Genomic DNA, 13,236 nt, shown 5'->3' on the forward strand with positions numbered 1-13,236 from the left:
AAATTTTGTCCCTTTGAGGAACCATCAGAGTACTGAACCAGGAAGATTCCCTGGAAGAGGGGATGGCAACCTACCCCAGTATTCTTGCCTGGAGAATCCCATGGACAGAGGAGCCTGGTGGGCTACAGTCTATGAGGTCGCAAAGAGTTGGACACGACTGAAGTGACATAGCATACACGCACACAGAGCACTGAATATGTCTTTGGGATAGTTCTGGTATTTCATACACTAGGAAATTATTCAACAAACCATATGGAGAAAAAAAGAACAGAAAACCCTAAACATTTGTACATAAATTTTAGCTTCTGTTTATCTTTATACTTCCATTGCACCTTTTCCAGTGTTTTTTATTTTAGTCCATCTCTTCCTCTTTAAAACTGCCTGTTTATGTGTCATTCAAATATAAGCCAATATACAAACACCCATCCATGTCTTCACAATGCTGGATTTCTATACCATTTCTTTCTTAAACTTTTATTTTTCTTCTAATTTTTAGGGGTTTCTTGTTTGGTTGTTTCTTTGCTCCCCTCCCCACCCCGCCCCCCAGCACTATTAACTATAGTTACTACCCTTTACGTGACAACTCCAGTACTTATATTTTTAAAACTGGAACTTTTTGTATCTTTTGAGCACCTTTGTCCACTTCCATTACCCTGCAATCTCTGCCTCTGGTAATCACAAATCTGATCTCTTTTTCTATGAGATTTTGTTTGTTTTGGGTTTTAGAGGCCTCATATAAGTTATACCATGCAGTATTTGAATTTCTTTGCCTGGCTTTTTTAACTTGGCCTAAATACCTCAAGGTCTATTTATGTTGTTGCAAATGGTAAGATTTCTTTGTTTTGGATGATCATATTCCATTTTATATACCACTGTTTCTTTATCCATTCTTCCATGAGTGGACACTTAGGCTGTTTCCAGGTCTTGCCTATTATAAATATTGCTGCTATGAACATAAAGAAGATGGTATTTTTTTTTTGATACTGTGTTTTTACTTTCCTTGGATATATTCTCAACTATATCATATGGAATTGCTATATCATATGGTTATCCTCTTTTTAACTTTTTGAGTAACATCCATACTGTCTTCCATAGTATCTGTACCAATTCACATTTCTACCAACAGTACACAAATGTTCTCTCCTCCACATCCTCAGTAACATTTTGAATCTCTTGTTTTTTTATAATAGTCATTCTAACAGGCATGGGGAGATATAGTGGCTTTAATGTACATTTCCCTAATTTCTGGTAGTATTGAGCACTTTTTAATGGACCTGTTGGCTATTCATATATCTTCTTTATAAAATGTATATTTAGGTCCTTTGTCCATTTTTAAATGGAATTACTTGTGTTATTTATATGAATTCTTTATATGTTATTCTTGTTCAGCCACTAAGTCATGTCTGACTCTTTATGACCCCATGGACTGCAGCACACCAGGGCTCCCTGCTCCTTAATAATAGCCAAATATAGTTCTTTATATATTTGTATATTAACCCCTAATCAGATATATGGTTTGCAAATATTTTTCCCATTCTCTATGTTGTTTTTCATTTTGTTGATCATTTCTTTTGTTCTGTAGAATCTTTTCAGTTTGATATAGTAGCACATGCTTATTTGTTTTTCATGCTTTAGGTGTTACATAGAAAAAAATCATTGCAAAGACCCATATCAATGAGTTTTCTCCTATGTTTTCTTTTCGGGGTTGTATGGTTTTCAGTCTTACATTTAAATCTCTAATCCATTTTGAGTTAATTCTTGTGAGTGCTTTACAATGGGAGTCTAGTTTCATTCTTTTACTTGTGAACATTCAATTTTTCTAACAACACTTATTGAAGGAATTGCCTTTTCTTCATTGAGTATTCTTGGCTCCTTTATTAAATGTTAGCTGACTTTATTTACCTGGGTTTGTTTCTGGCCTCTGGATTCTGGTCCACTGTGTTTATTTTTAGGTAGTTTTTCTTCTGCTTCTGGTAGCCAGGACTGGACACAAACATGTAAAAGTAATGAAAAAAATCCAGATTCTAATTGATTTTGTTTCAAAATGTGTGTTTACTATAGTTTTCATCAAAGTGATTGAGAACTTCAGGAAGAAAAGCTAATAAAAATTGTAGAGTATTTAAATATCATGTATACTCTGTTGCTTTAATCATGTCTGACTCTGTGACTCTATGGACTATAGCCTGAAAGGCTCCCATGTCTACAGGATTCTGTAGGCAAGAACACTGGAGTGGGTTGCCATTTCCTCCTCCAGGGGATCTTCCTGACCTAGGATCAAACCTGCCTCTCTTATGGCTCCTGCATTGGCAGACAGGTTCTTTACCACTTGCGTCACCATGTGCCATACAAATGCACCGGGATTTCCACAGTGATCCAGTGGTTGAGACTTTGCTTTCCAATGCAAGGTGTGCAGATTCAGTCCCTGGCCAGGGAGCTAAGATTCCACATGTCTTTTGGTCAAAAAATCAAAGCACAAAACAAGCAATATTGAAACAAATTCAATAAAGACTTTAAGAAATGTTTCACATCAAAAAATCCTTTTAAAGAAACCACAAATGTACAAATATTTAGTTTGATATTGTCTTTCTGTTAAGGGCTTCCCAGACAGTTCAGTAGGTAAAGAATCTGCCTGCAATGTAGAAGACCCCGGTTTGATTCCTGGGTTGGGAAGATCTGCTGGAAAAGGGATAGGTTACCTATCCAGTATTCTTGGGCTTCCCTTGTGACTCAGCTGGTAAAGAATCTGCCTGCAATGTAAGAGACCTGGGTTTGATCCCTGGGTTGGGAAGATCCCCTGGAGAAGGGAAAGGCTACCCACTCCAGTATTCTGGCCTAGAGAATTCCATAGACTGTATAGTCCATGAGGTCGCAAACAGTTGGACACAACTGAGACACTTTCATTCTTTTGTTTTAAAAAGAAATGCATGCGGAAGACAAAGAGGAAAAAAAGTGACAATATAGTTTGAGTTATTATATTAGTGGCATAGTAAAACAACATATTCATTATTTTTCTTCCCACTGAAAAGTGTAATCTATGTCCCTTCCCTTCAAAGTCCACTGTTCTTTTACTTTCATTATATAAATACTATGAAAATGACACAATGTCAATTACTGGCTTAGCCTTTATGAGAATTGACATCTTCTGTGCCCTTATGTTTGGAAGTTGACTATCTTCTTGAAGATAGCAAGTGGAGAAGCCTTGGGGTGCCTTGAAGACAAAGAGAGACTCTGGCTGAGCACAGCCTTGCAGTATCCACCCAATAAAGCAAGCATACAGGAGGAACCTTCTTGCACACTTCACACTAGTTTTGTTACAAATGAATACAACCAAGATATTTCTCTTTCTAATGCTAAATAGAGGAGAACTGCCCAATCAAACCCTGACCAATTTCTGGACCTATGACTCTGTGAAATCAATAAAATGACTGTTGTTTTAAGTGACTGCATTTTGGAGTAATACAACATGGAGGAACTGATAAAGGAAATGAGAATCAATGTGTTTTACATAACATTACATCAATATATCTTGTAGTTGCTGCATATTTTTACTCATTTAACTTTTCCTTAGTGTGGAATTTCTCTTTTTAAGGCAGTTCTGTGAGATTATAAAATGTATCTTTATCAAAATTATTATGAGTATTAAAGTATATTTTTCAATAAATTTTAAGACTTCAAGTATCTTTAGGATGTGATTTATCTATTTATAGCCATTGTATTGACAAAACAAGTTTAGAATGATAGCATTTTATAATACATAGTAGTGTATTATATAATTTTTACTCTAAAAGGCCAATTAATCTAATCTCTTTCAAACAGTTTAATCATAAAACCTATTCTTCCCCCTAGTTTTCAGTATTTTGTATTAAAACTGCATTTAGATATTGTCAAGTCAATATAGTTAGGACATAAAGATGTAAGTAGGAAATGGTAGTGTGACTGCTAGGCTGAAACTGTTACATGAAACTAGTTATCAGACAAAGGGAAAAAAAAATGCTTCCAGTAGCTAGTGTTTGAAAAATGGAACAGATGCACAAATAATTCTATAAAGCAGGAAAATAGAATAGCAAAGAAAAACATGCCAAAGGCAAAAATACTTTCATCAAAATATAAAATATGTAGTTTTATGAAGCAGTTTTGTAAAATTATATATTTTAGCTCTTATATTTTGGTAAAATATGTTTCTGTCTCAATTGCAGTAGAGCAAAACCAGCCTAATATCCCTAATCCACCTCTTCATTTACTTTGAAAACAGTCATATTTATAAATACTCCTTAAGACTTGGCTACTTCACTAAATTTTCATTTTTTTGAGCTCCCCAAAACAGGGAAAAGTTTTATTTTTCCTGATTTAGAATGACAGGCACATTTTCCCCTGTAGGGGAAAGAAAAAAAATAAAAAAACCAGTCAATGTCACTTGTGGGGTAAAGAAAGATTTAAAAAAGAAATAAATGCATTTCCACATTTTCAAAGAATACCTGTTCTTTAAATGTTGCATATGCCTCATGCAAGGCATAAACATCTACAAAAACAAGTCATATCAGCAATAGATGTTAGATATTTACTTTTCCTGAAGGAGATTTTCTGAGTTTTTATTTATGGTAATTGATGATTAATGTTTATAGAATTTCTTGTTATTATTATTATGACTTATTTGATTATAACATGACAAAGCAGTCAATGCTTGTAACAAATTTGTTTACATTCTTTAGGACACCATATCAAAGCCAGAATATACAACATTAATTAAATAAGTACACAGGCTTTTTCTTAGGAATGTCACTTCTCTGGCAGAAATAATGAAATTTATTTTGCTGGCAATCTTTCTAACTTATCACCAGTCTCTCCTTTACTAATCAGAGTATTCTGATACAATTTAACATTTTATTGATAAGTCATGATCATCCAGAGAAGTTACATGAGCACTACACTCTATTGAGTCTTCAGATATTGTAATTATCAGAATTGATGAATCATCTATTATTATCTAATTATTTTGGGTCAACCTTCATAGTTTAATGTGTTCATTTACCTCACCATTTTAAATCAGTGATGATCATTTTCAAATAATAAAATAGAAAATAATGCATTTGTATAATGCTTCACATCTTACAAAATATTTTATGGAACAGTAAATATTGTCAAAGAAAAATAGGAGTTCTATTAAAATCTTTAGTCTCTTTGATATAAGTAACTCAAGATACATTTACAGAGAGCAAATATTGAGGAGAGACAACTGAAAACTCATAAGAAATACCTGCACTAGTAATTCACAATGACACATAAGATTTCTACAAGAGAGATTTCCACAAGAGAGATTTCTACAAGGCGTGAGACTGGACAAGTATGAGGAGCTGAATGACAAGTCATTGAACAAATCAGCATGAAAGAACAAATAACTATTCATTCCTCAGCTGCTCCACATATTTGTTTACTTCCAATATTATGCAAATACCAGAGTATGATTTTCCATGCCTTGTATCCTTGGGAGTTTTACCAAATTTGAATAAGACATTATCACTACCCTCAAGGAACTCATTGTTCTGTCAGAGAAATAAAGGTTATACCAGTGGAATGTAAAATACTCACCATAAGCAAAGGAAAGGGTTTTGGAACCACTTCGGGGTAGTTTTTGTAAAACTTCAGAAAGGAATATTTTAATCTGTGTATGCAGTTTGAGTAGAAGTTAAGCATGGTGATAAACTGAAGAACAAGCAGCAGAGGCATGAAAACGCAAGCCTCTAACTGTTAGGGAAAGAACACTGACTGACACCACCCACCCTGGCCAGGCACCGTAGTTACCATCCGCATGAGTTGTTTTACCACAGGAGGTCCTGGTGAGGAACACGGAACTAATAAGCAACCACCAACCGGAAGAGTTCGGGAAAGGTCAAGAGGAGACACCACATGTCTGACCACCTCCCAGAATCCTTCTCTCTGGCATCCATCTTGGCTGAACAAGGTGTACACCACCAGAAAGGACTCTGAGTCAGAATGATTGGCTAAAGACAACCCGGAAACTAATCCCATCACCATAAAACCCGAGACTGCGAGCCAGGGGGCAGAGCTGTTCTCCTGGGTTCCCTTACCCTCCTGCTCTCCCCCTGGGTGCCCTTTCCCAATAAAATCCCTTGCTTTGTCAGCACATGGGTCTCCTTGGACAATTCTTTTCTGAGTGTTAGACAAGAACCCAGTTTTGGGTCCTGGAAGGGGTCTCCCTTCCTACAACATAACTGGGAGAACCTGAAGAATAAGAAAGGGACTAAAGCGGTCTTGAACATGTGCACAGTGTATAGTATTGAGCTAAGAAGAGAATTAACTAGAGAGAATAAAACCCCATTTCAACAGTCTATAATTTTTGCAGAGTGCTGCAATTCCTTCAGCACTGAGGTTGTTTTGACTCATAAACTCAATTCTAATCTATCTGGCAGTTTAAATCCCAGTAACAGAAAAGGAAATATTCAGTTGTAATTAGCTAATGATGCTGGCTAACCAAATCATCATAATAAGTTCTCCTGACTGAGTGCATGCTTACTAACCACTATCTTATTAAGCATTCCCTTTACTCATAAAAGAAGCAAATCCCTTAATAAGCATCCCCGGTCATTTTTACATTCTGAAAGATCTTTTAAAAAGAAGGCAGGTTGTATAACTCTTCTGCAGAAAACACCATCATCATTCCCTGTAGCATTCAGAGTTAAAAATCAAAGTTCTCTTAACAGACCACAAGTTCCGCTACCATCTCTTTTCCATCTGCATTTCCTCCCTGGCCCTTGCTTACTACTCATCATGTCTTCTGTGGTTCTAGTTACACTAACCTCTGATATATGCCTGTTTTAGGCATTTCCCTGAGTTGTTCCCTCTCCCTGAAAAATCCCTATTTAGTCCTGGCATGACTCTAGCTTTTGTTATGGCATTTCACCACTTGGTGTTATTTTAATTTCTGACCCTATCATTGTTTTAATTACTAAGAGAGCATTTTAGAATTGGGAATTGGATAAGCTTGCATGCTACCAGCCCTGGCTGTACTGCTTAGCTCCTCCTGCTTATTTTCAAGCCTGCATGTGCTGCGCAGGCTGCTACAGACTGTGTGTGTGCTTGTGTGAGTCCAGAGAAAGACTTGCTATGTGGTTAGGGCCAGGCGAGTGAAGGTAAGAGACACTCTAGGTTACAATGAACAGAAATTAATCCAAGAATTCATGTGACTGTGACAATTAGTGAAGCAACTTGGGCAGAAGGACTCTCTTGGACCAGGGCAATACAGAGGGATGTGTGGTACTGGCTGCAGCGCCAGCATCACTGTCATCACTTGGAAATTTGACAACTGGAAATCCTTCAGCCCCCTCCAAACCTACTCAGTCAGGAACTGAGAGCACAGTTCATCAACCTCTGTTTAACAAGCCCACACAAGTTAATATTTCAGAACAATTTACTTAGAAGGAGATTAAGGTTATAACTTCACAGCGATCCATTCAATATAGGGTAACTCTGAGTTTCTGAAGGATATTAGTATCATTAACTAACATAGAAAATGGCAAATGGGGTCTTCCCTGGCAGTCCAGTGGTTAAGACCTTGCAATTCCAATGCAAATAGTATGAGTTCAATCTGTGGCTGGGGAACTAAGACCCCATATGCTGCAAGTGAAGACCACCTCCCATAAACAAGAGAGAGAGAGAGAAGAAAACTGCAAACAGAAAATCAGTTTTCGAAGCAAGAAAATTTGGCTCATATTAATTTCAAGTTTCCTATGGGACTCCCAGATGGAGCTGAAATCAGTTTGCTTGATTTACTTCTAACTTAATCACTTTTCATATATATATTACATATATATATATGACAAAACATATGATTTTAAAACATAACTTTGAAAACATGGGTAATCATTAGCTAAATCCATTTCACCTATAACTGCTTTTACCTGTCAAGGATGTTTTAATGATTCCCACTGAAGACTCTCATTCTACCAAGCAGCACCTGGCCTCAACAACGAGCTGTTTCCCCAGGACTTGGAGTCAGGCTGCGTCTGGTTGCAGCTGAGCGGGTGACTAGAATGCTACCACTGACCCTTCAACAGCGCACGTGCTGACATCTGCTCGTGTTGACCTTTTGAACCAGCCAGAGGCCTATAGCTCAGTTACTGGGCCTGCGCCTGCGCAGAACAGTGATTACCCACGTTTTTCCACCTTTCTCCATGCTCCCCACGCCTCCTCGCAGAGCCCTGCTTATTTATTCTTTCTCTGAGATATCCTGAACACCTTACTTTCTGCAGCAAGGAATAATTGAGGTTTATTCTCCTGTCTCATGGCTTGGCTGCCTCGCAAATAAACCATCTCTTGGCTGCAAACCTGGACGTGGCCTCATTGTGACTTGCTACTCATCTGGCAGGATGGACCTGGGTCAGTAACAACTAGTTTAACAAAATACAGTTCAGCTTAAACATGGATACATGATTCAAACTTTGGAGAGGTAAGCAGTTTTATATATTCATCTGGAGCCAGGCAGGTGAAGAATGAAAGCAAAAATGAAAGGATATTTTAGATATAATTAACGCTCCAACTCAAATGATTTGAGTTAATCAGAAAAAGATGACTCTGCATGAACCTGGCTTAATAAGGTAAAACTTACAGAGAAGTCAGGGCTCCAGCCGACCACAGAGCACAGAGGCCCTGCTTGCTGACTCATTTATTGAAGCCACCGTGTTAGAAAGGCTCACTGGGGTTGGAATCCTGGGTTGGCTCTAGAAATTGAGACTGGCTTCCAGGATATAAGGGCAGCTTTGAACCAACATCTAGCAAAAATCCAAATCCCTCAATCAAGAAGGAAGTCTGCCAGTCACCTAAATAATCTTGAGCGAGGCTTCTTTTGGTCTCTGGATGAGAATGCAGGCCAGCTGCCATCAGCAGAGGACCCAGGTAGGCTGTGTCCAGCCCAGACCCATAGGCAATGTGAGACAATATTATTTTAAGCTGTACTTACATGATAGTTTATTATGTGTCAGTATGAAAGTAATACATGAGCCCCTTCCTGCATATAAGCATAAGCATACATTTTTAAGTACAATCTATAGGTATGTATTTGGAAATAGGAAAAAAAAATGTTGATGTGGTCTGTAGTCTTCTTTTTATTCTCTCTCGCTTCTTCCCTTCCCCTCCTTTGTCACCATGGAAGCAGGGAAATCTTACAAAATAGCTCTGGCGGTATTTTAAAGTTTGTTAAGATACTATTTGGCTGAGAGAACCAAAGAAAAAAATAACTCAGATTTGCAGGAAAACTTGTTTTTCTAAGCCTTCATAACACTTAGAAAACCCTTAGGCCAAAACAAATACTTTCTGTTGCCACATAGAAACTCTTATGAAAGGTGAATACACAACTATTGGGCTGGAGTTCACACCTAATCAGTTCTATATTAGAAGAATAAAAATCTCACACCAAAGAAAAATGGGTGTGAAAGCAGATTGTGGAAAGAAAAACATATATTCATTTTATACTTTGTGATCCTATTTCATCCTAGAGTCTAAAGGAACAAAAACAAAGAAACTATCTTTTAAAATATCATCTTTACAATGTTTGTTTTATCCTATAAGACTTTCCTCACCTCAAAAATTGTCTTTGGAGAAGGAAAACTTCTTAACATACCTCGCTGATCCTTCTAACGAAGCAGTAAGTTGGCGTGCAATTATTTAAGAGTTTTACTGCTACTTATGAAAAAAAATTGGCAACCCATGAAAAAATTACATGTGAAAAAGTAATAAAATTTCCAGAATCTTAAAAATGCCATACACATCCCTGTCACTGATCTATAGTTTACTCTATTAGAGATTATAGTGTAGTCCTAGAGATTAGTGTCTTAGTTTGCTTACCTTCTGGGCATAAACCTGTGTGTGCTATTTATTATTCTTTTTCTACTATGATAATTTTTGTTGTTGTTGTTTTTCTCTTTATCACCTGAATTCTGTCACTCTGCCAGAAACCCACTGTGTAAATATGTCTGTACTTCACAGTTTGGAGATAGTTAAAATTTAACCCACATCCCTTTTCTAGCTTCTGAGCACGTCCATCAGGGTGATTGTTTGTTTTTAAATATTCTGTGATAAAGAACCTTTGTCTGGTTTGGAGACTCAGAGTGATATCAGTTTCTGGTCTAATTAAAGTATCCTGTAACTTATATGTTGGTTCTAAGATTACATTTTTCTTCCAGAGCTTCAAACAATTCAATCTTTCAAGTGCTACACTATTGCCCTTTATCTACTCAATGGCAGCAAAAATATTCAAGATAGCTGAAACTGAACTCATCATTCTAATCTATTTGTACCAACAATCCAGTTGCCCAGCTCAAAAGCCTGATGCTCATTCTCGGTATCTTACACCTCGTAAACTCCTCAGTCTTCCTTAATTTCATATTCAATCCATCAGTGGCCTGGTCTGTTTGCCATCTGAATAGCTCACACCTTTAGCTTTCTCTCTCATCCCTATTTCCTGCTTGTAATCAGGAAAAGCATATTTGGCACCTTGCTCTAGGAGAATCCACAGTAACACAAAAGTCACAGCAACAGGTTCAGTGTTGTTAGGGGTGTTTATAATGTTAAGTATTTATCTTAGAGATATTGTGAGTCTGGAATCAGTATTTCAGTGAGCACACCATTAAAGCAAAAGTGATATACTAATAATTTAGAATTCTAATTGTTAATAAAAAATGCACAAGCTAAAATTCACTGAGCAATTACTGCATTCAATTTAGATGCATTATCTTATTTAATTTTCCCAATAATCTTACCACATCTCATGAAAAGGCAGTATAGCTGTGGATTAGAGCCTAGACTCTGAAGTCAAACTGGTTGACATTGAGTTGCATTTTTGCTTTAAAACTTGTGTAATCTTAGACAAATTTTTAAATTCTTTGGTGTCTCGGCTTCCTTATATATAAAATGGGGGTGATGATAATTGTAATGTACTTGAAAGGATCTTTCTTGGGATGGGGTATACACTCAATGATTAGAAATTTTTTATTACCTTTATTATGTGATTCTTAGAGACTCAGATTTTAAATAACTTGTACAAAATTGCACAATCATTAAAGCAATATAGGTTCAACTGAAATTTAAGTGCTTACTCAGACTACATAATTTTAATCTTACTGCTTTTCTGCCTTCCTACTAGTGTGAAGGCTTAGAAACACAATTATCAAATTATATTCTTTTTTTCATTTTCAGTAAAATATATTTTTCAGTTAGTATTTTGTCATATTTTTGCCATAAAAATTTATGACAGATTCTTAAGAATTAACATTTTAGAAAACGAAAATAAAATGTTGACTGGCATTTCCCTTTATTGCTTCCACCTGGAAAAAAATGTGAAAATAGTATTTACTTAGCCCTTATCCTGTCCATTAAAGTCCCAAATTAGTCATCTGGTAGGAAATGATTTACAGTGGTATATTTCGACATTTACATTTTACAAAGAAACTGTGAAATCTAAGTATTTAGAATATACTACATAGTCTTCTTTTGACTAAATATTCTGCTCCTATGACTGAAGGATAAATTTAAGGTTTAATAGACTATTTTCTAGCATTTAAATTACAAATAAATGGCATCTTGAATTTTCATCTTCATTGATTATTTTACTTTGTGTCTTTATCAGTTCCTACTATTTGAAGTCATAATGCAAAACAAGGCTTGTTGGTTCCTTTAATGTTGGTCATCCTCACGCTGGTATGAAATAATCTGTGAGCTGGGTCAGAGGACGGGGCTGACCTTGCTAATGACACCTGGTGCGGTGTGAGATGGTTTATTGGAGAAACCTAGAGGCAAGGGGTAGAGGAATGGAATCAGCTCTTACACTCTCATCTCATAATGCCATGCACTTAAATCAGCCACATGGTGCTGCTGGAGGGAGGGAGACCTTCCACTTCCCGTCATTCTGCCTTTTGTATATTTGTGAGGAATTAGTAGGGGACAGGCCATGACCAAGCCATTCTGTAATGAAGGAAGGATGTTCATTCCTGGAGTTGCTGCTTACAGAAATTAACATCAGTATATGTTTACTTTTTTGTCTAGAAAAACTTCTCATATAGTTTAATTTTTAAAAAAAGGTCTTTTGGTGGATATTTTCTTTTTAACAAATATCTATTTATTTGGTTGTGTTGGCACACAGCATGTGGGGTCTGCATCATGCCGACTCTCATTGTGGCACACATACTCAGATGGTTCCAGTCTATTTGTTGAGATAGACACACTCAGTACATGGCACATTTAATTTTGTTCAGTTATTTGGATTTCATGGATCCTATTCCAAGTCTAAGAATGGAATGTTGATTGAATATTGATTAGCAGTCATGGTAATTCCGTTCTCTTTGACAGCGATTGTTTTAGATTTGTCCTTGGTAAACACTCTTGACTAATGTAGAGATGGAGTTGGTGATAGGGAAAATGTTCCTAAATAGGTATCAAATGGCAACTCATCTCTTTTTTGCTTTGGATAATGTTCTTTGAGGATAAGATACGGGGATCTGCTATAACCCCATAGAGAAGCTTCTCTGGATCCCTCAATTTGTGATCAGTCGAAATATTCCTGAAGCTCTTCTGGCTACAGGCTCTTGCTATGAAACATAAACAAGAGAGAGCCTTATCTATGCATATTTCATGTGTGTGTGTGTGTGTGTATTTTTAATGGTATTTGTCTTTCCTTGAAAGGAACAGGATTTGCTTAACCACATCGGCCTCTATTTTTCATAATTTCTTGCCATTTTGGTGTGACTTTGTATATATGATTTATATTGCATTTTGTTTTTAATAGTGGTTTGTTTGGGCAGTTATGACATTTACTGTTATTTACTTAAATATGACTCATACTTAGTTTTTGTGACTTCATTCCTCATATTGATGCAGTACCTCTCTGAAGGTGTTTCCTGAGAAGTTCTCTGATACATTACCTATGGTTGCCTGAGAGTATGTTTATTTTCTTGGCATTTCGATGATATTTTAGCTGGCATTAAAATTATACGCTCTAAGTTTGTCTTTGACACCTTTACCCTATTACTCATTATCTTTGTACATCTTGGTTTGCTCCTAAAAATGTGATATTTATATAGTTCTCATTTCTTTGCAAGTGCTTGTAGTTTTTCAGTTTTTTAAAGATTTTTGTGTTTTAAGTCTTTCATTGATATTCTTAAATCTCATTTATTTGGGATAGGGGACTTTTCTATGGTGTATTTTTGTGTTTGTGTGTAGTTATGATTG

This window comes from Odocoileus virginianus, chromosome 8, assembly GCF_023699985.2.
Source record: "Odocoileus virginianus isolate 20LAN1187 ecotype Illinois chromosome 8, Ovbor_1.2, whole genome shotgun sequence".
NCBI lineage: Eukaryota > Metazoa > Chordata > Mammalia > Artiodactyla > Cervidae > Odocoileus > Odocoileus virginianus.